This window comes from Rhincodon typus, chromosome 15, assembly GCF_021869965.1.
Source record: "Rhincodon typus isolate 14 chromosome 15, sRhiTyp1.1, whole genome shotgun sequence".
Classification (NCBI taxonomy): Eukaryota; Metazoa; Chordata; class Chondrichthyes; order Orectolobiformes; family Rhincodontidae; genus Rhincodon; species Rhincodon typus.
This window is the reverse complement of record NC_063346.1, coordinates 31,384,368-31,410,149: the sequence shown is the minus strand read 5'-3', so window position 1 is coordinate 31,410,149 and position 25,782 is coordinate 31,384,368. Positions and strand designations below refer to the sequence as shown.

Genomic DNA, 25,782 nt, shown 5'->3' with positions numbered 1-25,782 from the left:
GCCAGACTTCCTGAGTTTTTTCAGCAACTTTGTTTTTGTTCCTGATTTACAGCATTCGCAGTTCTTTCGGTTTTTATTTACCATATAACCATTGTTGATGATCACAAAAACCTATCTGCTTCACTAATGCCCTCTAAGAAAGAAAATATACCCTCCTTATCTGGTCTAATCTACGTGTGACACCAGATCCGCAGCAATATGGCGGACCGTTAAACTGCCTTCTGCAGTTAGGGATGGGCAATAAATGCTGGCCTGGCCAGCAATGCCTACATCCCATGAACAATGTTAAAAAATGCAATGATCACCAAAGGTGTATTCTAAATTAATTTATCACGTGTGTTGTAATGGTGTTTCTTTAAAATAAGAGAATAAAGCAAATATTGAGCGTGCAGTTTTTATTTTGCAAAATTCAAAACTTGGAATGATACTGCATAGGAATATTGAAATAGGAAGTATGCCATTCAACCCCCAAAGCATGCACTGCCATTTGATGAGATCACAGTTAGTCTGTACATCAACCGCGACTTGTCAGGTTTCTCAGAACCATCCCAACTGCTTCACATATAATTAATTATTTGGAAGTATATTCACTGCTATAATGTCAGTGAAAACAAAAACTTTTTTTTTTAAAAAAACATAGCAAAATCAAAACAGAAATTAGATGAAATTCCAGTGAATCCATTTTGGTGCATTTGGTTGAGGTGTTGGAACTCCCCACTCTACTCGGAATCAAACTATGAGATCCTTAATTTATTGCTGGAAGTAGCAGACACAGCTACAGTTTAATCTCTTCTTCGAACCATTTGTAACAAATCAGAGCTCACTAGATTTACACTGAATTATCGACCTAGATTATGTATTCAAGTCCTGAGTAGAATTACAGAAACTAAACATAGATGGAGGAAGCCTAGCCTATCTTGCCTGTACTGGCACAATTCCTCAACTGAAGCCGTCGCTGCATAGAGAGATATTAAGCACTTCATGACGAGAAACACTAATCCATTGTTTCAGGCTGGCTGAAATAGTAGTGAACAAATGTCAAATTCCTTTATCCTCTATTCTAACAGAGCTGTAAATCAAATTTAAATAATGGACAGAGGAATTCATGAAAAATTAACAGACGCACTACAAATATTAAATAATAACCAACCTTATTACCAAAAGATATATTTAACTTCTCCAGATTTACTAAGCATGAAGAGATTACAAATTTTATTTCTCAGTGAAACTAAGGAATGGAATTTTATTTTGTACAGTCTCAAGTGTGTGAATTAGAGCAGCATCGCATTTTTCATTATTAACAGCACTTTGCTGTATTTGAATTCATTCTAAGTGACAATAACTTCAATTTCAACAAAAGTACCATTCTATTCAGTTGTAGGGTAAGAAAACTGAAAGTTTTAAATCAGTGTCTTCCATTGTTAGGAGTTCAGTATATGATGCTGACAAGACATTTCATTGTGGGGGTTCAATAATATGAACTGCAAAATAAAAGTTGAAATATTGTCTTATCCTTGAAATGAGGCTACAGTCCCAACTTCTGTATTAGTTTCTATATAAATAAGTTCTGATTTTGTTTGATTTAGGTCTTGTCATCAATACTGTCCCCCTGAGGTTGTTTAAGCATCCTTGAATACAAAGCATGTTTTTAACTTCACCATTCAGCATCAAAGAATAGAAGTTGCAGCAGTTTTAGGCAAAATTGAATGGATGAAATGTTTAATAAATTCTCAAATCACGAAACATGTGCACATGCACATACTTCAATGTATGGATTTATTTTGGCCTACAAGAAAATTACAGTATTCCCCATACTTTGTTCTCCTCTTGCTTACATTAATGCCATAATTTTAATAACATAACTTCACCATTCATTGCCTTTATTTATGTGCAACTGGATCTTTTGTTCCCCAAGGAATCTAAACAATAGGAGGAACAGAGTAGATCATTCAGCCACTCAAGCATTTTTTTATTACTTAATTAGATTGTGGTTGATAACCATGATCCTAACCGCAGTTTAATTTATACCCCCTTGTTTCAATTCTCTTAATGCTTTCACCTAACCAAAATCTATCACCTTTCTCCAATATTTCAATTGGCCAAACACTTGCAGTCTTTTAAAAACTAGTTCCTAATTCCCAACATCTTTTGTATAAACAAAGTTTCCTAATTTCATTCCAAGGTGATCTAGTTCTAGAACATAAAATTATATTCCTTGTTCTTGACTTCCTCGCCATAGAAAATAATTTGCCGATCTACCATACTGACTTTCTGAATAATTGTAAATACCTCAATTAGGTCATTCTTCATCCATTTAAGCTCAGGAGAATAGAGCCCAGGTTTATGAAATTGGTGCTCAGGATTTAAGCCTAAATATTTATATAGTGCATTAAACAGGGTAAAACATTACAATGGATTCAGAGAACGGTATTCAGACAAAAATTAATACTGAGCACTTCAGAATATTTGGATAAGCTTGGTCAAGAAATATGTCTTCAGAAAGGCCTTACCAGAGGGTAGGAAGGTTTAGAGAACAAATTCTGCAGCACAGGCACAACCACGAAGGAGAACGAACGATAGATGAACAACAGACCAAAGCCAATTAATCTATGTTTTACCATCTAATATATAAATCAGTGAACAAAACTGAATGTGATACTTCAGCTTGGTCTCAGGATGATACTGTACAAGTGAGGCACCATGTCCTCATTTTTATGTTCCAAACTCCTTGTGCATGGAGGCCAACTCCCAGTCAGCCTTTCTTTTTTACATTTGTATCTGTGCACTAACTTTCAGTGAGTTGTGCACGTGGACAACTAAATCCCTTCGTTTCTACTCAGCTGTTAATCTTGTCATTAAGAAAATGTTGGTACGACTTCTCAAATTGAAATCGGATGATGACTCACATCCCCAAATTGAAATCAACTTGTTAAAATTTTCCCTACTCAATCTGTCTATGCACTTTTGAATCACGCTCACTCCATCAACTCAATTTACTGTATCTCGTAGTTCAGCGTTATCTGTGAACTTGGATATATAACCCTCTCTTTATCCAATTCATTGAAAGTTGAGGATTTGCTAGAGAGGTACATGTCATTGTGTGTACTGTTATTTAGATTATTTCCCCCATGGCTGTTATGTGCCACAAATAGCTGGAAATTAAAGTCGACAATGATGTGGTGACAAGTGGGCAATAGGGTATTTGGGAACATTGTAAACAACAGAACTAACAGTCTATAGCAAAATAACCAATGAGAATTAAGGATTAAGAAAGGAATAGAGGAAAGAAAGAAGAAATAGGTTGTGTAAGGGTCAATTCAGGTCTAGAAAGAGAATGGAGAAGAAAGAATGATTGAGAGAAAAATGTTACTTAATGCACAAATGCAGCAATTTCTTGAAACTTACAGGAAGGTTGCAGGTGAGCTGCTGCTTTTGCAAAGCTGACTGTGGAGTGGCGCAGACCATTCAGTGGGGTCTCTCTTTCTTGTCACAAATTGCTGGACGTTTACATCACTAATGATGCTATGTGCATTAATATTGTCATTGCACTGTTAGCAATTTCTGGCCTGGTATCCACACTGAAAAGCTGAAGCCAGAGTACAACTCCCTGGGAAACACCACTTACTTTATCTTGCCTATCACTGAATGTTCTCCATTGCTACTTTTTTTTTGCCAAATAAAAAATTATCAATAAATGTCACAAGTTTACTTCCAACTGCATACTTTTCATTTTTGCTAATAATCTCTTGTGAGGCAAATATCAAATATCTCTTTCTGGAAATTCATATCAAAAATATCCATTGATGCTCTGCCAACAACCAAGCGTGGAAACTCCTCAAATTCACGGTGAGTCATACATGTCCTAGCCTTTACAAATACCAGCTGATAGTCAATGATCACGGATGCCTGTCCAAGTGCTCAGTCACTTTGGGCTGAATCTTATTAAATTTTGGCAAATTGTCATTTTTTTCCAATTTCAAGAAGGGTTGCAGCGAGTTCTAGTTTTCTCATGTTATCAGCCCAAACTCACCCCCTTAGCTGCTTACCAAGTCCCCATGGTGTTCCTCTTGTCAAATGCATGCCCAATTCTACCGATCATCATAGTGGTAAATTTTTCCACTGACTTTCTATCCTCGGAACAGTTGATGCCATCTTTAAGATGTTGTTGCACGCCTTAAGAAGCACTGTCAATCTGGGGACACCCTGTACTGTTTGAGACATTTGCCTAGATTTGGCAGATAAGGGAAAGTAGCACTCTGCTTTTCCAGCAGGGACCTGGGGATCCTGGTTGTTGGTGTGGAGCATCCACTACCCCCAAATCAGGCAATAGAGGCCACAACACCAGACCCTGCCAACCTGGTCTGAGGTTGCCACTTGGGTCAATGTAGTCTCAGCTCTACCACTATCATAACTGATTACAACAACTTTGCTCATTTATGAAAACCGAAAGAACTGCAGATGCTGTAAATCAGGAACAAAAACAGAAGTTGCTGGAAAAGCTCAGCAGGTCTGGCAGCATTTGTGAAGAAAAAAAAAGAGTGGACTGTTCTCTCCAGGACACCCTGGTCCACTCTTCCTTCATTCCCAACATCCCGCCACAGCCCTATGGCACCTTCTCCTGCAACCGGCGAAGGTGCAACACCTGCCCATTTACCTCCTCCCTCCCCAGTATCCAAGGGCCCAAACATACCTTTCAGGTGAAGCAACACTTCACCTGCACTTCCCAGAATCTAGTCTACTGCATTCGTTGCTTACAATGTGGTCTTCTCTACGTTGAGGAAATGAAGCGTAGAGTGGGTAACCGCTTCGCAGAACATCTAATGTTCTGCCCGCAAGAAAGACTCTGAGCTACCTATTGCCTGCCACTTTAACGCAACACCCTGTCCCTGACCAGCATCTCTGTCTCAGGCTTGCTGCAGTCTTCCAGAGAAGCTCAACGCAAGCTGGAAGAACAACACCTCATTTTCCGCTTGGGGACCCTGCAGCCTTCTGGACTCAATACCGAGTTCAATAATTTTAGGGCCTAAACTCTTCGATGTCCCAGCCCCCTACACCACACACCAGGCCTTGTTATCACATAGCCTGCCATTACACACCCCCTGTTGTTAATCACTAACAGTCCCCATTAACAACTACTCACCCTCCCAGCCTGATCGTTATCAACTCCTTTGTCTATTCAACTGCTCTTCTCTCTCTTTGGCTTCTATCCTATCGTTTACTCCCTACCCCATCCTTCTCCCTATTTTCTGCATACAAACTAACGTTTTCCCAGCTACCATCAGTTCTCAGGGAGAGTCACCAGACCCGAAATGTTTACTCTGAGTTTTTCTTCACAGATGCTGCCAGACCTGCTGAGCTTTTCCAGCAACTTGTGTTTACTCATTTATGCTCAGCCATCTGACCATTCAAACAGAAGAGTAGGGTGTTCAGTCCCTCGAGCCTGTTTTGCCTTTCAATAGGATCATGGTTGACCTGACATTCCTTACTCCATTTTCCTGTGTTTTCACAATAATCCTAAATTTTTGAACAGTAGGAGAATCAATCTCTTTCAGCCTTAAATATACAGAAGGACTCTGCCTCCACAGATTTCTGTTCTAAATTCCTCCTCATCTCAATCTTAAATTGGCACCCCTTTATTCTAAGACTATGTCCTCTAGTCCTAGAGACCCCATGAGGGGAAGCATTCTCTCAGCATTTACCCTGTCAAGCCCCTTAAGAATCCTATATGTTTAAATTAAATTACCCCTCATTCTTCTAAACTCCAATGAGTAGCGTCCCAACCCGTGTAACCTTTGCTCGTAACACAATCTCTCCATACTGGGGATTATTCCAGTGAACTAGCAGCCAATTCCGGACATTACTAACCCTGCATCTCTCCATGCTGCCTATTCACTCACTCAGAACACCTCACCACCTTTCCCTGATATGCACCAGCAATAACTCCCCCAATTGTTTTCTCTCTCTCAGTGCAGGAGGAAATGGCCCATATTAGGGCAAAAAGTGTCAAGATGGGTGTTGGGGTGCCTGACATTTGGCTCTTCAACCCCTACAAGAAGGTCCTGACCATCTGCCCTCAGTGACAGTGACAATCTGACTGTGCAGAAGCCCCTGGACTGAAACTGGAACAGGTCCTTGACTTAATGTAATAGAAAGGTGTCTCCCTTGAGGAGATTGAGCACCCCATCCCTCTGACTTTGGGACATGACCATTTGAATGATGCACAAGCAGTATGCCTGCTGCGGAAGCTGCTACACACAGTAGCAGCATAATACTGATGTAACATGGTGACCAGCAGCAGGATGTTCATCTCTTGGAATACTAACTGCTGACAACCATGACCAGTCACCTGGCTTTGGATCGGTGCTAAAAGGCAAGGCAGAGATACTGAGAGGATCCATGTAGGTGCAAGGTAAGGGAGAACAATTGAGCAGCCCTGAGATGTAGCCTAGTCCAATCTCTGATCGGGGTGTCTATCCCTGCATGCAAAGTGTTTTTGCAGCAGCCTTGCAAATGCGAGGTGCTGGTGCAGTTTTGAAGCCCAGTATCACAACGAAGAAGCATACTGAACATGTACCATGATGGTGAGGAGAAGTTGGCTGGTGCCCTGGAGTGTGCCCCAAGATGTTGGTGCCAGGTGTCCAAGAATGAGGTCTGGAGGAGCAAGCAGCAAGCTGGAGTCACCCAGGAAAATTATATCTAATGCATCTACAATTTCTACCTCTTCTTCACTCAATACCCAAGGGTCTAAATCATCAGACCCTAAATATTTGTTTCTTACAAGTTCCATTATTTCCTTATAATCTCTTTTAAAACTCATATTAGATTTTCTAAATTTATGTTCTTGACTTACTTTTAGATTTGAAACAATTGGTGTTTTGTTCTCCTTGACCACTTGGCTATGTCAGACATACAGTTACTGTGTCATACGTAGATTACATTACTTGTGCCATGTATCATGTGCATGAATCTTGTCAAACAATTTCATAATAATAATTATGGTACACTCTACGTTTCTAAATGAAACTATGTGGGCACAGGACACTTTTTCTAGAGATTTTGAGCATGTCAGCACCCTATTGTTAGGTTTAAATGTTTGTACAGTGAAGGCATCTTTTAATAGCACTTTGTGGAATTGCAAGCCTGAAAATATCAATTCATAGCTGCCCACACAGACAAACACAGAAAACTATGCTTCCCACAAACCCAGAGGAGATTAGCTCTGTTTGTCTGTTGGTGCAAAATACTCCAAAGGACATTACTCAGTGAATTTCTACAGGCTCCACAAAACTGTTAGCATAGCTTTTATTTTAATAAATTCTAAAAAACCTATAAAATGAATCATAAATCCTACAGAATTTTTACAATCTCATAGATCTTAGAACACACAAGGGACACGAGTTTGGATTCCCTTTTCTCTCTTTTAAGTTGCTTTGTTTTGGCCCTTGTAAAAAAAGCCTCACTATTCCAAAATAATAAAGAATATATAAATTCCAGAATCTTTACTCACCTGCTCTGACCCTGATATTTTATGTCAGTCCTGAAAATGTAAATTAAGATGTTACTCTGAATTTTTTAACATCGTTGAAATAATGATAGGCAATGCCTGCAGTTCCATTTAATAAATATGATATATGTAGGCCGAGTAGAGTTAAAAAAAAATGCACATTATCTTCCTAAGACTACTCTTCTTGTCCAGCAAGAATGCATTCAAGTATGTAGCAATCTGGGGATTTATAGGTTCTTACTGCTACAAGTAGTAACTATAGTTTTATTCGTATAACAGCTTCATAGTTGAACATTTACAAAACCTTAAATGACAAAATTAATGTTCTGTGAGAATAGTTGAAGTGTTCCACTAAATTGGCAGATTATGCAAAAAACTATTGAGAACACTGTTAATCATCTGCTCATGTCATTTATTGAAAGGGATCTGACAGCATATTTACATTAAACACATCTGACTCTCTATTTCCTATGTGTTGTAAGCTTTTTTTTGCCAGTAACACTGAATCATTCAAGTGGTACTCGGCAAAGCAGAAACTTGGGTGAGTAGGATGGTTTATGAATTGTTTTGGGTGAGCATTGCTTTTAATGACATCAACTCTTGCTCTGAATTAGTAACTAACTGCCATTCTAAAGCTTGGTTAATTGAATCACAGCTGCTTTTTATAAATGACATGAAGTGATATTGCGCAATAATTATTGATTTTGCTAAAAACAATTGATAGTATAAATTGCCAAACCTTCTACTTTAAAACAGCTACTTCTTTATCTGCAAAAATATTCAAAGTAATTCAAATGCATACATAGCATCGGATTATTTGTTTCAAAATGGATGAACCCTCCAGCCAGTAATAAATTTGGATTATTGGAGCTACCTTCAAGAAAGCATATGGGGTTCATTTTCCACACTTTCTGCATCACCAGATAAATGTGCTTATTGTTTCAAAGAAATCAGAATGCACTTTGAGATGCTGCAGTCTGCCATTGCCAGAAGCATTTTCAGTTTCCTTATGATGATTTTAATTTTTGCATTAATTTTAAGATCTTTGAAGACCTCTCCATAGCTGCAGGCCTCCCCAGACCCTGAAGCCATATTTTGACTAAATCCCACTGATTCCAATTCTTGGCAATGATACAATTCTTGTAATATTGGTGATACATTTGACAAACTATAATCTTCAGCCCCTCCCTGCAGGAGAGCACAGTCAGTATCCTGTTTTCAGCTGAGAACGTACAACTCCTTGATGCACAGTTTAAAAATCGGAGATACCTTTTTTAAAAAGCCATGGTACTGCTCTGCTCCCAAAAGGAATCAAAATCCAGACAAACTAGAACTCATCTATTCAATATGTATCTAATGGAGTACAAAAAAAATCTAATTATCTTGACCAGTAGTCTTTTATTCAATCAATAATAACTGAACAATAAATATCTAGCCGCATAACTGCTTCATGTGGGAGATCAGAGCAGCCAAGCATGCACGTACCAATGGCAATGTTAAAGATGACAGCACCAGATTTCTTCAGGGTGAAGGCAGATTTGGGAGGTAAGTCAAGGCAGGTGTGGTAATGCTGGATCTTCACTCAAGTTAATTATAGGAAAGTTTACTCTGATGTGGGAGCAATTCATAAGTCCATTCATTCTCAGAAACATGACGACACAGAAATAGGAAACAGTGGGGTGATGTAACATGCCATATTCTCAGTCGTCCTGCCTCTGATGCTTCCAACATATCGGGTTCCTGCAGTGCTCAGTGCCGTGCAATGGGATGAATAGGACCTTCTTGTGTGTTTTAGGCCAGGGTGATGGCACAGTGACAGACTAGCTCAAGCCATAAGAATAGCCACATTTGAGTAGTATTCAGCTGATATGATAGAATTCATGGTTGATTTGCTAAACTTGTTGTTTGACCTTTCTAATCTTACAGAATCGGAGACACCCTTTTCAAAGGGCCATTGTGGTACTAAGCTGCTCCCAAAAGAAATCAAAATCCTGCCTGTAATCATACAATATTAATGAGGTAAAGTGTTGAGTAGCTGTACAACCACAAATGTCTGGGAGGAATTTTACTGAGTTTACAGGAGCCTCGGCCACCAGCAGGACAGCAGGCAAGACACCAACATTATCACCCTTGCGCAGGTCCACAAAGTTACCGGAGAAGAAAAAAAATCAGGCTATCTATCTATGGGCCTCCCATGGGGCGAGGACCCTGTTCAATCAGAAGCCAATAACTCTTTTGATCAGCAGCATTGTCGGGGAGATGATGGCTGCCGTGGGAAATAGGCCTGGGATCACGGAATGCTCCAGGTCAGAGGTGATGATGAGCAGGGTTTGGTAGGGTACTGGACCGGGGTGGGGGGGGGGCAGGTGGTGGTGGTGTGGTTGGTAGAAAGGTGGCTCTCACCATTCCTCCCCAGTTTTGATGTTGAATGCCTCGACCTGGCACCGCTTTCCTTTGAATGAAGAAACCACTGCACTAGACCCCTCCCATCACTCCCTGGAGACCACAAACAACCCCACACAGATTTGGTGTCCTGCTCCCCATGAGCCAGAGCCTGTCACTGGTTTAATACCAACACCAATGTGTTGAGGCCATTGGGTATGCATTGATTGCATTTTGGTTTTAAGTGGTGATGCAGCAGCAAAGTAATCCATGGGCCTTCCAGTCATGGATTTAATTGGTGTGGAGGCAGGGGATGGCATTGTCCCAACTCATCACCATCCTGTCTGTTTAAACTAGAGATGGAGGGGGGCGGTTAGTGAACATAAAATATAATCTCTGTGCATCTGCAACTTTGATTTCACAGAAATGCGCAATTGGTGTTGTCAGTCCAGTTTGCTGAATGGCTGTTGCACTTTATCTGCAAATACTGGTTTGAAACTCAACTAGTTTATGTATTGCACCAACCCCAATACACTGTACAGGTACAACATTATAGAGGCTTTTATTCTCAAGAGCTGAACAGTTTTACCTAATATTCATCCAGTTTAGACAAAACTTCCAACCCATGCTGGTGAGCTGTGAAGTCCTGAGGCTGAACTTTCAAGGTGCGTCTTGGTAGGGTTTCCACGGGGAGCTGCTGCTGCATCAGTGAAGTAAAATGGCGGATAATCAAATAAGTCACAGTCCACTTGGTTTGGGGGTGGGGGAGTGGGAAGGGATTTCTGTCTCTTTCTTTTTGCCAGAGTGAGACATAATGCTCTCGTATGAAATATGGAAGCTCATGAAAATGCTGTGACACAATGACATTTTAGGAAAAAATAGCTACACTTCGAGTTTTAAAAATAACATTAATAAATCACAAAACCATATCAAAGCAACCACATAAAAGAAGTTGTCCCAACCAGTCAAATTTATCTGAAAACCAAACTGAATCTATTCGAACTTTCTGCTTAAAACTATTAAATGCCATGTGTTGATTCACTTACAGCACTAATGAAAACTAACACAATGTATATTCTGTAGAGAATGTGTTCCACGTTGTACATTCTAGAGCTACACGTCAAAGATTTCTGAAGTTAAATTCATTGGGTTAATGTTACGATAACTTCACACAAAAATCTAGCCTTCATTAGTATTAACCTAAAGCTAATAAACTTGTGGATTAGAAATACAGTTAACAGCTGCAATTTTTGATTCCACTCCAGTACTTTCATCCCATTTTAAAGTTTGGTTTCTAACTGGTGCACCAAAAGTCCTCTAAAATCTCAGTAATGAAGAATGGTGACATAGGTATGACTATCAGAGGTCGCAAAGAGAGTCCTATTTTGGTCACACAAAATGTACTTTCCAACAGGGATCACTAGGTAGCAAAAAGAGGTCGAATTCCCATTAGTTTTCCTCTCCCCGAGTCTGAAACACGGAGGTCAATATTGGACCCCACTAGTAACTAACCAACACAGCGGAGTCCAGGAAGAGAAGTGACTAGTGTAAACAAATATACCAGATTTGGAAATGACCCAGAAATCACTTTCAGATGTATACCAGAATTATCTCAAAACAGACCCTAACTTGACTGCCCAAAGAGATCGGATCCAACCTGCCGTAATGGGTTCTTGTTGCATTTGTCTTGTGCTCACAAAATTGGTGTAACATTACATTTAGACCCTTCTGTTTTAAAACAAAAGCTGTAACTGAAGGAAATAAACAAATATGCAAAACACTCCGAATTTAAAGCTGACATTGTTGTGTATGGTTTCACCTCTGTGATAGTAATTTTGCTGATGTCTGCCTTCTTATTTGTACACCTTAGTTATTAAATCAGTGTCCTATGCATGCACATCTGTTCTATCTGGTATCACAAGCTTCCAAAGACATTCATTTGGGTTTCTACCTAATTTTAAGTGATTATGTATAAAACAGCTTATCCACTTACACAGATGGAACATGACAGCAGTTCTAAACTTGAGGTTATGCATCTTATCATTCTCACCTCACAATGGCAGAGCATAATAACAATTGGAAGAAAATGTTACTATATTGTTAAATTTACTCTTCTTTGGTTTATCCTCTAAGGCACTTCTCAAATATCTATTTGTTTATGGTGTATTGTAGAAAACGTGAGCTTATATTTTTGAAGCTTCCTTTGCAAATCTAAGCACTCCACTTTCCTGGTGTTTAATTGAGGCAAGAAGAAATAATCCAACCATCACCCCTTTGCATTCAATGGCATTGCTATCACTGAAACCCCACAACCAATATCCTAGGAGTTACAGAAACTGAATTGGACTAGTTATAAAAATACTGTGTCTACACGAATAGTTCAGAGGCTTGGAATCTTGTAGCGAGCAACTCATTTCCTAATTCCCCAGTACCTATCATCTCCAAAGCCCAAGTCAGGAATGTAATTAAATACTCTTAGCTTGCCTGGATGATTGCAGCTCCAACAACACTCAAGAAGCTGAATGCCATACAGGACAAAGCAATCTGCTTGATTGCTACCCCACCTATCATCTTCAACATTCACTCTCTACAAGACTAATGCACAATAACAGCAATGTGTATCGTCTATAATATGCACTGCAACAACTCACAAAGGGTTCTTGGACATCACCTTCAAAACATGTGACCTCGACTACCTGGAAGGCAAGAACAGTGATACATAGGAACACCATCAGCTGCAAGCTCCCCTCTAAGCCACACATCACCTTGACTTGGAAACATATTGCCAACTCTTCAATGTTGTTGGGTCAAAATCCTGGAAGTCCCTCTCTAATGGCAATGTGGGGTGTACCTATAATCACATGGACTGCAGCAGTTCAAGAAGGCACAATCTTCGCAAGGTTAGTAAATGCTAGCCTTGCCAGCAACACCTATATTCTATGAATGAATACAAGATAATACTATTTGTATCACAGTAATTTTGGCACATACTGACACAAATGGAGGTCTGCTTCACAGCTAATAATTCTTAAATCTTTAAATCATGCTCAACGTTGGCAGAAGTGAGGTCACAGGGAATTTGAGGAGTACTATCCATTGAGTCACATTGTAGCTAAAAGTACCAAAGTTATTTTTAGGAAAGTGCAATGTAAATTGTATGTTCCCTGCTTCCCAGGAACAAGGAGTTCCCACAAAGTTTTTTGACCTTCAAGGTCTGGACTAGGAACTACTGCTCTTGGGAGTCTATATCATGACCCTTTTTGAAAATCCTCAATCCAACACTTTGTGGGCAGAGTCTAAGTGTCAGGATACTTTACTTGGGAAATGTGCACTGGTACTATTAAGTCTTCTGTGGCTGGTTTTGGGAAACATATTTGCAGGGGAGTAAAGCGAGGTTTGTTCCACAGACCTGAACATGACTTGGAAGTGTTTAGTGCTGAGTGTGGGTACCAAAATGAGGAATTTATTCATTCCTCATTGCTGGTATTCTCCAAATTAATCAGTACATATCAGCTTTCTAAGAAAAAAATCCAGTGGGTAAAATTCCACACATTTCTAATCTTCCAAAAAATGAAAATGGCAGCTCAGAAGATAGCCATTTTAAATTGTGCACTTCAGAACTCGTTCACGTACGTATGATATTTCTAATGTCCTGTCCTCTCTGGATTAAACATGGCCTGTGAAATCACACCTTTCAATACCAAGCAAGTTCTCGTTGTGGTCTTAAATAAGTCAGAGATGAAGAAGCAAACATTTCTACAAACTCTTCTCAAGCAAACAAGAAATCAATTAGCTAGCAATTACTGATTTGTCCTACAAAACAGTATTAATAAATAGTACTTTCTAAGGCAACAAAAATTGTACTCTATGAAATGCAAACTTTAGATGCAAAAAATATGTAAAAGGTTCCCATGCATGTATGTGTGAAACAGGCTGAGGAACACAAGCAAGCCAAGCCTATAAAATGGATAAAGTATCAGCCCATTGTCAAGGCAGTTACACATTGCATTACTGGCTTCATTTGGTCCAAGTTGCCCCATTCCAAAGTTCATTTAATCAGAATAACCAGCTGTTGCTCACTGGAAAGTAGCAGAGAATAACTATATGTAATTGGAGAATGGTGTGCAAGTCTGAAAATAGTCTTCATTCTAAATCTGTCCTTTATTCCAAATAAGAATCTCCTGAGATCAGACTATTGTCCCATGCTTTCTTCTCTGAAATTTGCAACAATGAAACATTTACCATGATTTCATCTTCTGATGCATGCATGGCACATGGCCCAGTGCAAACAATGGAATCTAAGCAGAACACCAAGTGTGCACAGAACATAGTGCACATTCCTAACAGGTTTCTCACCGCTAACAATGGCAGAATAAGCTAGTGAAGGGTGATATATTATAGCGCATTATAGTTCAATGCGGTGTTCCATTCTCATTGTCTTCAATGGGACAAGTCATATTGCTAATTTCCAACTATATAGTGGCAGTAACAATATTCCTAAACTTATTTAATACCTAATACTTCAAAAATATCTCAAAAGTGATTTACACAACAAATTAAGTTTCAGGACTGTGGTGACTGCTGTAAGGTCATCAAACTACATGGCCAAAATATTCAGCAGTGAGACATTTTTAACGTTGTATTGCTTGCACGCAATCCTTTATCTAGAATCACAATTAATAAAACATTTTATCATTTTCATTTGTCTTTATTAACCCTACCAGAGCAAATATTTGCAATAATGCAGAATAAGTGTCCTGTCATTATTCCTCACTTTCAATTTTTCTCTTCATCTCCCAAAAACACTGACTTCTGCTGGCATCTCATGCATCAAAACTGACAGCTCTCCTCAACTAACTGTTTTCAATATATACACTTAGCCAGAAGTACTGACAGTTGTAACACCCTCTGTAGCCAAACAACCTAATTCTGATGTTTTTCTGCCAAACATTTATACAAGTGCACACCTAGCAAGATCAATAATAAGGAGCACAAACCCTCAGCAAACTTTCCTTTCTTGAACAAGAGGTAGCAAAGTCAGTTAATACCCCAATCACTACATTCTGCTACTCAGAACAGGTAAGGTATTGAAACCAGGATCTTCACCTGCTAGATCATCCAGACAGTGGGGCCGTTTTCAGTTACGTAGATGCATCATCTTTAAATGAGCGTTATTGTTTCTGAATTATTTGTCCCTAGGAAACTATTTCCTCTAATGGGAGATTCCTGAAAAAAAAAGAAAGTAGGATGGAATTGTAAAATTAGACCAATGCAATTGTTTGAATTCAGGAAGGACATTTTCCCAATATTAATATAGTGGGAATTGGTATCTTCTTTGTGAAAATACTTTGGATACTGCGTGAATTGGAATTTTCAAGACTGAGTCCAGAGTTGTGCATTAGGTATGGTGATCAGAGTATAAGGATCAAAGATGGGCAAAATGGAACTGAACTACAGAATAGCCATGATCTGACCGAATGGCAGAGTAGGCTGAAGGGCCTGGATTGCTGAATGACTCAACTGCCTGCTCCAGATTCTGTGGTCCTTGGCTCGCTGCTCTGAATTTGTCAGGGTGAACTGTTACTTTCCTCACAGGGTAGACGTTCTCAAGGGAATGTGGGAACTGCAGCATTTTTAAACAGGCTCTCATAATCAACAAAAACAGTTTGGGACTTTAGCAGTCTCAGCTCACCATAACTAACACAATGGCTTATATTCTTCTTTGTTCCACCAATCCAGTGAAGAGTTGATGTGAACGTAAAATGACGAAAGCCAATGAGTCAAACTCCTATCTGTAGCTCAATATAGATGTTTGGAGGCAGGAACTTATATATAGTATCTCTCCACAAACAAAAGTATGCATGTGGAGACCTAGAGTACATAGTTCAGAATCCAATTTTTACTTATGCATATTGCACACCAGTTATGAGGTAATTTCAGCATTTACATTACTTCCATGGCTGGCTTGTTTACAGTTGCTGCTATTAGTGTGATGCATATGTAGAAGATGGAGGATGTGATCTGGAATAAAAAGGATTCATTCTCCTTTTTTTTCAAATAACTAACTTGAATTGAAATTAGAGGATCCTTTGGGACACCAACAGACTCCATTTCTGGTTGCACAGCTTATAGCTGGGTTGCCTCATACATCATGGAAGCCATGCAGGCACTTCATGTGTGTCCTCATGTTGCTTCGCCTCCAAATACCTAGGAATAGGAATCATCTTGTTGCATTTGTTGGTATAAGAATATTGGGCACTTGGCCCCTGATGTACAAGGTTATATGCATTCTGTGGTTTTTGCAAGATACCATGTAATTTAATTCCCTGTGTCAACTGAACTAAGTCTAAAAGGTTCAGCTACCTCTCAAATTCATTAACAAATGCCCTGCCAAGATGAGTTTATTGAACTTTTAGCAGGGTTTTGCAATGTAGTACCATCTTCTGCTCTTCATTCCTTTCTTTTACCTCTTTACAATAGAGGTGTGGATTTCTAGACCTGCTCTCAAATTTGTTTAAAGAAAAATAAAACTTCCATTAACCTCAGGATGTCCAAAAGCACTTTACGGCCAATTAAGTACTCACAAATTGCAGTCACTGTTGGAGTGTAGGAAACACTTAGGAATGAATTTTCTCATTTTCAGTCAAAGTATATTTTCCAGTGAGATTCATGGCTCACAACGACTTTTCTCATGCAACCGTCTGCTCATCACCTCATTAGTTATGTAGCCGGGCCCTAGAGCATCCTTCTTGTGGAATTACACAGCAAGAGATGCAGATGTGGTCACCACACCCACGACTTTCCAGCGTTCATATCTCTGGCATCATATTTAAAGTCCAGCTGCACAGTTCAGATGCTACAAGCCCGAAACTGCTCCTCCCTCTGTGGTCCTCGAGCCCCTATAGCCAGGACATGGTCCAGAGGAAACGAAAGCTCACTTGCCACTGACAAGGAACTGAAGATTAGTGGTAGACACAGTGGTGGAAAGGAGAGCAGTGCTTTATCCTGTTGACTGGCAAAGCAGGCCATACCACCCACACAACTAGCCTGCTACAGATCGCAGCCCAGGTCAGTGTTGTATCTTGGGTAAAATGTAATGCACAGTAGTGCAGACAGAAGATTAAGGATCTTCTTCACTTCATAAGGGTAGGTGTCCTGCACATACTTCTCACCAAGGCTCGTGGAGTACACCTCTCATTATTACATGCGTCACACCCACTCAACAGCCCTCATCCACCTTATCCTCCCAAACCATTGACCCTGCTGCCTGCTGCGTTTCCTACTCACTCATTAGGGACACCTCACCACCTCTCCTGTTCTTGTATCACCACAAATGGCTCTGCCATGCACTTCCAACAGATTCAACCCTTCTTCTGTGTCACTGCAGGAAAACCTGTCTCACAACTGGGCTGAGAGTGCCAAGACCCGTGGTCAGGTAGTGAGTATAAGGCTCCTCACAACATAGAACATAGAACATAGAACATTACAGCGCAGTACAGGCCCTTCGGCCCTCGATGTTGCGCCGACCTGTGAAACCAATCTGAAGCCCATCTAAACTAAACTATTCCATTATCATCCATATGTTTATCCATGACGAAAAATACCAGAGTTGGCTAAGGAACAGCACAGCTGCTCATGTGGGGTCCGGCAGACGTCAATAGGCAACAAACCCAGTAAACATCACTGTGCTGTGCTCTGCTGCTCTCCCTTTACAACCAACACTAACTTATTCTTCACCCACACAAGATTTATCCCAATTACACAACTACTTCACTCTTTCTTAAGCAGGCATGGGCAAATGGGCAATATTCAGTAAAACCACACTAAACAGTCCAGCATTGGAGGCCTTCAGCTCCACCGTTTATTTTTAAACTCATTTATAGGATGCAAACATCACTGACTGGCCAGCATTTATTGCCCCTCCCTAGATGCCCTTGAGAAGGTGGTGGTGAGCTGCCTTCTTGAACCACTGCAGTCCATCTGATAGACCCACAATGCTGTTAGGGAGGGAATACCAGGTTTTTGACCCAGTGACAGTGAAGGAATGGACATATCACCAAGTCAGGATGGCAGGTGGCTTGGAGGGGTTCTTGAAGATGTTGGTGCTCCCAGGTATTGCTGCCCTTGTCCTTCTAGGTGAGAATGGTCGTGGATTTGGAAGGTGCTGTCTAAGAAACCTTGATGAATTTCTGCAGTGTATCTTGTTGATGGTACAATCTGCTTCTCTGATCTTTGGTTGAATGTTTGTGGTTCTGGTGCCAATCAAGTGGGCTACTTTATCCTGGATGGTGTCAAGTTTCTTGAGTGTTGCTTATGTTGCACTTCGAAGAATCAGAGAATCCCTACGGTGTGGAAACAGGCCATTCGGCCCAACAAGTCCACACCGCTCCTCCGAAGAGCATCCCACCCAGACCCATTCCCCTACCCCCGCATTTCCCATGTCTAACCCACCTAGCCTAAACATCCCTGGACACTATGGGCAATTTAGCATGGCCAATCCACCTAACCTGTACATCTTTATCCAATCAAGTGGTGAGTATTCCATCACAATCCTGATTTGTATTTTGTTGATGGTGGACAGGCTTTGAGGAGTCAGGAAGCGAGTTACTTGCTGCAGGAGTCCTAGTATCTGACCTGCTGTTGTAGCCATTGTACTCTATACGACTCGCTCAGTTCAATTTCTAATCAATGGTAACCTTCACCTCTGAAGGTACATAGCTGGAATGGGTAACACAAAGTTGTAAATAACCTTGTATTTTTGAAAATCTATACATACCTACATTCTTAATATGTTTCCTTCTCTTTGTTGCTGGTGGACTTAGTTAAGTTGCAACCTTGTTAGAGATGAGCAGGCTATTCAGACATCAAGGGTGAAGGAAGTTGTAATAGCCAAACATTATTTATTTCTCACAAGCAACAGAGTTCTTGACTGCAGATAACCTCAAACATAGCGATTCCTGAATTTTGTTGCTTAATGCTACACTTGATGTAGACAACACTGCAGCTAAACACAATATACAGTGATTGTGCTAGGGCCTGCCCTGCACACACATTTCACACTTACACCCAGCTTGTTAGTGAGAGTTTGAATCCAGTGTTTATTTCACACATTTTTGCAGCAAAAGATTCATTCTATCTATCAGCTTTTCAGGGGAGCGCATTGCACATCTCCCACCCTAAATCACAATAAGCAGTTTGCATGTTCACTCTGCCTCATAGCAGTGGTCTGCAGAGAAAAACTGCACAGAGCACTGCCTCCCTCAGGTTCAATAGTATCCTACAGGACGTTCAAACATTTCAGGGCAAGTTAGCAGACTTTGCAAACTCTAAAATGTTGAAGGCCAACCAGTGATTTAAGGGTCGAAAGGAGGTGCCTCAGGATTCTGCACAAATTGCTGCCTATCATGGGAGACTTTAATGCATGACATTCGAATATCACATGCTGACTAAATCTACATGACCTTTGTGCCGTGTGATGTTAGTACCTTATATCACTGACTGCTGCTTTTTCCCCTAACAGTTAGTAGGGCCTGCAATGTGTAGATACTTAAAGTGGGTTTACCTGAAGATACTGAGATAACAAGGTGTAGAGCTGGATGAACACAGCAGGCCAAGCAGCATCAGAGGAGCAGGAAAGCTGACGTTTCGGGCCTAGACCCTTCTTCAGAAATGGGGGAGGGGAAGGAGGTTCTGAAATAAATAGGGAGAAAGGGGGAGGCGGATCGAAAATGGATAGAGGAGAAGATAGGTGGAGAGGAGACAGACAGGTCAAGGAGGCGGGGGTGGAGCCATTAAAAGGTGAGTATAGGTGGGGAGGTAGGGAGGAGATATGTCAGTCCAGGGAGGACGGACAGGTCAAGGGGGCGGGATGAGGCTAGTAGATAGGAGATGGGGGTGGAGCTTGAGGTGGGAGGAGGGGATAGGTAGGACGGCGGACAGGTTAGGGAGGCGGGGACAAGCTGGGCTGGTTTTGGGATGCGGTAGGGGGAGGGGAGATTTTGAAGCTTGTGAAGTCCACATTGATACCATTGGGCTGCAGGGTTCCCAAGCAGAATATGAGGTGCTGTTCCTGCAACCATCGGGTAGCATTGTTGTGGCACTGCAGAAGGCCCAGGATGGACATGTGTCTAAGGAGTGGGAGGGGGAGTTGAAATGGTTCGCGACTGGGAGGTGCAGTTGTTTGTTGCGAACCGAGCGTAGGTGTTCTGCAAAGCTGTCCCCAAGCCTCCGCTTGGGCCTTACCGGAAGATACTGATGTCTCCGAAGCACCCCAGCTGATGTACCTGTAATGCCTAGATTGTTTGTACATGACCTGCAGGAATTACCATGGTCCAATGCCCAAACTGCAAAGACATGGGAAATCCAGACTTTGGGAAGACTGAGTAACTGTGACCAACTCCCTGGACTAAAATCAGATGAGTCCCTTGACTGACTGTGGCAGTAGCTGCTAATCAATTGCAATCCCCCTTCATCCCGCTAAGGGCTGGTCTCCTTTGACTTCCACTCATGTCCATTTGTAATGAACCACATGCATTGTGTTTGCCTCGTAGTTGCTGGGACATGGTGGGAGATGTGACATTGACATATAGCAACACGATAATGCCCTTTGACTGTTCAGTACTCCCCACTACAACAAGCTGCCTGCCTCTCTGTCTGTGCTAAAATGCAGTGCAAACCACAGAGTGTGGCACCCCCTAAGTCAGTGGAAGCTGAGTGAGTGCTAAGAAACGAAGCTACATCCTGTGTAGATGTGTGAGATGTGTCTGTCTGCACAAAAAGTGCCCTGGCAGAAACATGCAAATCATAAGTATCCCTGAGCTCCAAAGTCTTGAACATTTGAAGAGATGTAAAAGTTAGTCTGAGAGCAAGCATGATGATGTGAGGAGGCTGGTAAATTGCTGATGCCAACTTACACAGTCAAAGAGTGGAGAAGCATATAGTGTTCAAGGAGGCTGCAAGGATGTTGTAGTGAAGCCAGAGTCAGATAAGGGGCTGGGCAAGCAAGTGGTGAGCTGCAGGCACCAGATAACTGGCTTTCATGTTGTGAATTGGTGCCATCTAGTTTCTCAAGGAAGGAGAGTAGAGTTGCAAGTAGCAGAGAAATGAGGTGAGTTGGGCTAATAATGAAATGCAAATGAGGGAAATAAGGTTGCTGCCTCTTAATAGTGAGTCACCATTGAAACTTTATGGTCAAAATCAGAAATATTTGCTGAATGTCAAAATTCACTCTTTTCAATCTCGCCATATTTACCCAATTTTCTCACCACTGTCTATGCTGCTCAAGGGAACAGAATTCCCCCCCCCCCCCCCCCAATTTCTAGCCTCATTTTTTGGCTTTAGAATTTATTGAATGTAACATTTCCAGTAAATAACATGTCTCAACCTGGTGCCTATTTCACTGTGAAGTTTAAAATGCACTACACATGATATGTATATTACTTTCTGATCATCAACATGTTGGCTGAAGAGACAAGAGAACTGTGTAAGCTCTTGAAAATCCAATCTAATTATGATGCACAATAATCTGTTTTTGTAAGAGGAAAATCTAAAATTCAAGCTGTACACACTTAATTCTTTTGTACTTGCTAATGGTCTGGGCTGGTTAAACATCAATATTCATCTTGTAATTTCCACGCAGATACATTAAAAAAATGAACATATTGGAGGAGTAATTAGAGACAACAATCTTTAATAGGTTCAGGTGATGATCAATTGCAAAAGTGGTATACAACCATTGTCTGAAATCCAAGATAAGTTTGTTGCCTTGATATCATGTTATAAAATAAAAGTATATTTCTACTTATGTTTTTTATGGGTGGTTTTACATAATTTTGTAGCAGCTTTTTTGATAGATAGTAACAGCAAGCATGCTCTATATGATTAATACTCGCAATGAAAGATTATTGCTTGTGAAAAAAATCATGGCACGTTTATCAAACCATAATCAACACAATTATTAAGAAGTAACTGTCAGTCTACAAGATTAGAGTATAAATCCTAAAGATTATATTTTGTTCTTTCAAGACATTTGAATATTTTCAGAATTTTTTGTCATTTGAACAGCAAACCTCTGTCTACAAAATACAATATCAAACTTCTGACACCAATTCCTTTCAATCACTAGTGCAAAAACTAGTGCTGTAAATCCAATTGTCACGGTGTACAAACCACACACACGTGATCTCTCACTGCAATGTTAATACATCTCTAAAGAGCAGGGCACCTTCATACTAAGCTATTAGCAAAAGAATTACCGACAAAATATTGGGGGATCAGCTTGGTCTGCGATTTGAAAAAACCAACCTCTATGGATAACTGTATCCCAGTCAAATGACTGAATATGCCTTGCAAGTCGAAGTTTCTATTTGGCTAATATGGAGTGTACACTCATTTTGGAGTGTATGGAGTGTACAGAGTGTATATTCTAACTTAACTAAACTCTGAGAGAGTTAGACTGACAAAATGTAGGGAGACCCAAGTGTTCTACTATAATTAACCCCAGGTCAACAGGAAAGTCTGCAACTTGTCCAATAATAGATCCCCTGCTTATTAAGAATCGATAAGGTCTTAATGTAACTGATGAAAAGAAACGTGGTTCAGTTATAGCTTTATTCCAATGTCTCACTAATGTACATTAGGGTGACTAGCCCCTCAAATCCTATCAGGCACTGGTCAAACAGTATTGGTGACCTGAAATTATGCAGATGTTGCCATCTTAGGTATCATATTACTGTGTCTGCCACAGGAAACTAACTCAGTTCCAATATCCCATCAGTGGGCACATCGCCTTGCAATCAGCTCAATTCCAAAAATTCACTGAAACAAAAAGACATTATATACAATGCTGCTTTGATTTTCCAAATTAATAGAAAGCATACAACACATATGACATTAATAAACTGTTTAAATGTTACTTTTGGAGCTGCTCTGTCAATTTTTGTTTCCATCCGTGAACTGGGGACTCAATGATGGGTCTTGCTCACCTGCAACTTGATTTCTACTATTCAACAGTATTTGCTACAAAGATAAAATTGGAAGGCTTGCTGTTAGATGTGTCACTGCATTTGACCTACACATAGCATCAAGGAGGCTGTGCTGCCTGGTTTAGAATCCACTCTCCCAAAAAAATGATTTGAAGATTTAATTGTTTTGTTTTAGAATGAGCAATAGCTTGAGAAGGAGTGTTTAGGTGATCTTTTCAATTCAATTTGGCATCTTGCTCTTTGAATATGTAACCAATGTGATTATCAAGAAATCAGTAAATGTGATTATCAGCATTTTGAAAATCCCTCCAAACCTATTAAAAGCAGAAGGTGATGGAGAAACTCCACATGACTTCACATCAGACTGAAAATGTTAACTCTGTTTCACTCTAAGACAATGCTGATTTTCTCCTGCATTTTCTGTTCTAGATCGCTAGCATTTTTAGTTTGTGAATTAGATTTCCTGCATCCACAGTATTTTACTGTAAGCAGCTGTAGCTTTTAAAAATCAATTTCCAGATTTGAACATTAATTTGCACTATGTGCAGGAGCTAAAATTACATTATTGCTGAAAAAAAACCCAGCTGTTTGTAACTTTAAAGTAGTACATTTCAAATTCAGTCATTTTAGCGTCTTCAAAGAAACATAGGAAAGGAGACACCCATTCATCGCTTCGAGCCTGCCCTGCCATTCAGTTGGCTCATGCCTGATAGGAACCTTAACTCAAATTATCCACAATGTTTCCCTATCTCTTAATACACTTGCTGAACAAAAATCTATCCTTCCTAATTTTGAAATTTTCAATTGATCTGGCTTCAAAAGCCTTTTAGAGGAAGGAGTTCCAGATGTTCACAATCTGTTGTACAAATTAATGTTTCCTGACTTTATGGGTGAACAACCTAGTGTTAGCTTTAAGGTTATGTCCCTTCTTGTGGACTTTCCACCAGACCAGGTAATTTCTCTTTATTCACCTGATCATATCTTTAACACCACAATTAGATCAGTCCTTAGTCTTTTCTACTTAAGGGAATCAAAACCTAATTGTTGCAACCTGTAAGGCACCAACCTTACAAAAATCGGTGCCCTGGTGATAAAGACTGGACGGGACACTGTGAATAGATACTCAATGCCTCTTTCCAGGATGCATTTCACTCAATCTGTAAAGACCATCACTGGTAAAGACAATCATGTATTTTGCCAGTTACATCAATACCCACAAGCTGTCCAACTGACCAAGACAGACAAAAATGCATGACAAAACGCTGCCTGCCAATGAGCTGTGAATCTCACAAACATGGATTTAAAACAGAGATGCGGTTCCCACTTATCCTCACACATTTCCAGTTATTTACCTTCATTTACAAGCTGAAACCTGTATCCGCAAACTATAGACCACAACATTCACAAATAACTTTGGTATCTAAAAGGAAAAAAACAAACAGCTGCAATATTCAGGCTTGTGTTCAAAATTCAGAAAACCAATAGCAGAGAATCTAAAAAGCAGGCTGCACACTGGTCATAAGAAAAGAAAATGCAAGAACTGCAGATGCTAGAAATCAGAAACATAAACTGAAATTGCTGGAAAAATGTAGCAGGTCTAGGAGCATCTGTAAAGAGAAAGCAGAGTTAACGTTTCAGGTCCAGTGACCCTTATTCCAAACTGTCACCAATCGTAACAATTGTACGAACTTGAAATATTGGTCACAATTTTCCTTTTCGCAGACTAAGAATGCAATTTTCCAATTTACAAAGTGGAAGTGGGTAAATTAGGTGACGAGAAACACACCACTCCTCACTGCTGAGATAACTGAGGCAATCGCATGTCAGATAGCTTGATAGAGTTGACAGGCTCATATGGGAGCGTATCAGCCAACACAAGGCCTCAATACTGGCATCTCAGGTCACAAGAAGCAGTTGGCCAATCAGAAGCTGGCAGTTTCAGGCTCCTAAAGATCAATGGATGAGGCCCATTCCTGGAGTGAAAGGTAAGTGAAAGTAAAAAGTGAAAAGCTAAGTGATTTTTATCTCATCACGGGATAGGGGTCATGGAGAGAGGGAAAATGGGGGTGCTCAGTGGTAAGGTCAAGAGAATTTCAAGGGGGTAGAAGCCACCTTATACCTCCAACTGGTGAAGTCCCCAACCTAGTGAAAAGACAGTATACTTCTCTCTGTAATTTTGATTACGGATTGAAATGGGAAAATAAATGTTCTAAAAACCAAGGACTGCTGCACTTTTTAAAAGCAAGTAACCTGAAATTGATTTTAAATACTGTTTATGCAGTTGCTTATTCAAAAGTCAAAGGGTGAGCATGAATGGAGCTTTGGCTAGCAACAAGTAGCTAATTGGTCAGTAGACTAGTGACCAGTTTTGTCTGCCAACAATGTGACTGGCTTCCAGGATAGTTTGGATCGTGGATAAATAGTCAGACCTTTGGAGGAGAAAAGGTTGTATTTGTTCTGCAGTAAAAAGCATCCGAGGTCTAGATATGGTCAGTTTATTTCCTCTTTCCTGCTGCTTTAAGATGTGATTTTTAATTGACAAGTTACATTGTGCCTCCTACAAACAAGTGAAAGTACCTGGAGAAAGAAAATTGAGAAGCAGCGTTCTGATGAAAATAAGAATCATGAGGTTGTTGACTTGCTCGCCGAGCTGGCTTGTTTTTGTTCAGATGTTTCAACAGCATGCCAGGTGACATCATCAGTGGAGCCTCCGATGAAGACGAAATGTCTGAACAAAAACAAGCCAGCTCGGCGAGCAAGTCAAAAACCTCATTCACAAACCCAAGCTACAGATCTTTACCAAAACTTTCAATAAGAATCATCTCAGAAAACCCTGTGGTAGGAATCATTGAATGGCCTTCCCAGTCTTTCCCTCTGTTCATAACATCCTTTTTATTTAAAGTGCGTGTGTGT

The 25,782-nt window shown here is 40.4% G+C and overlaps 1 protein-coding gene across 5 annotated transcripts in view; it reads right to left on the bottom strand.

The window, feature by feature from the left end:
• The window catches only part of tshz3b (teashirt zinc finger homeobox 3b), a 75,823-nt gene that overhangs the window by 25,347 nt on the left and 24,694 nt on the right, over nt 1–25,782 (bottom strand). The gene's annotated exons all lie outside the window — the stretch shown is intronic.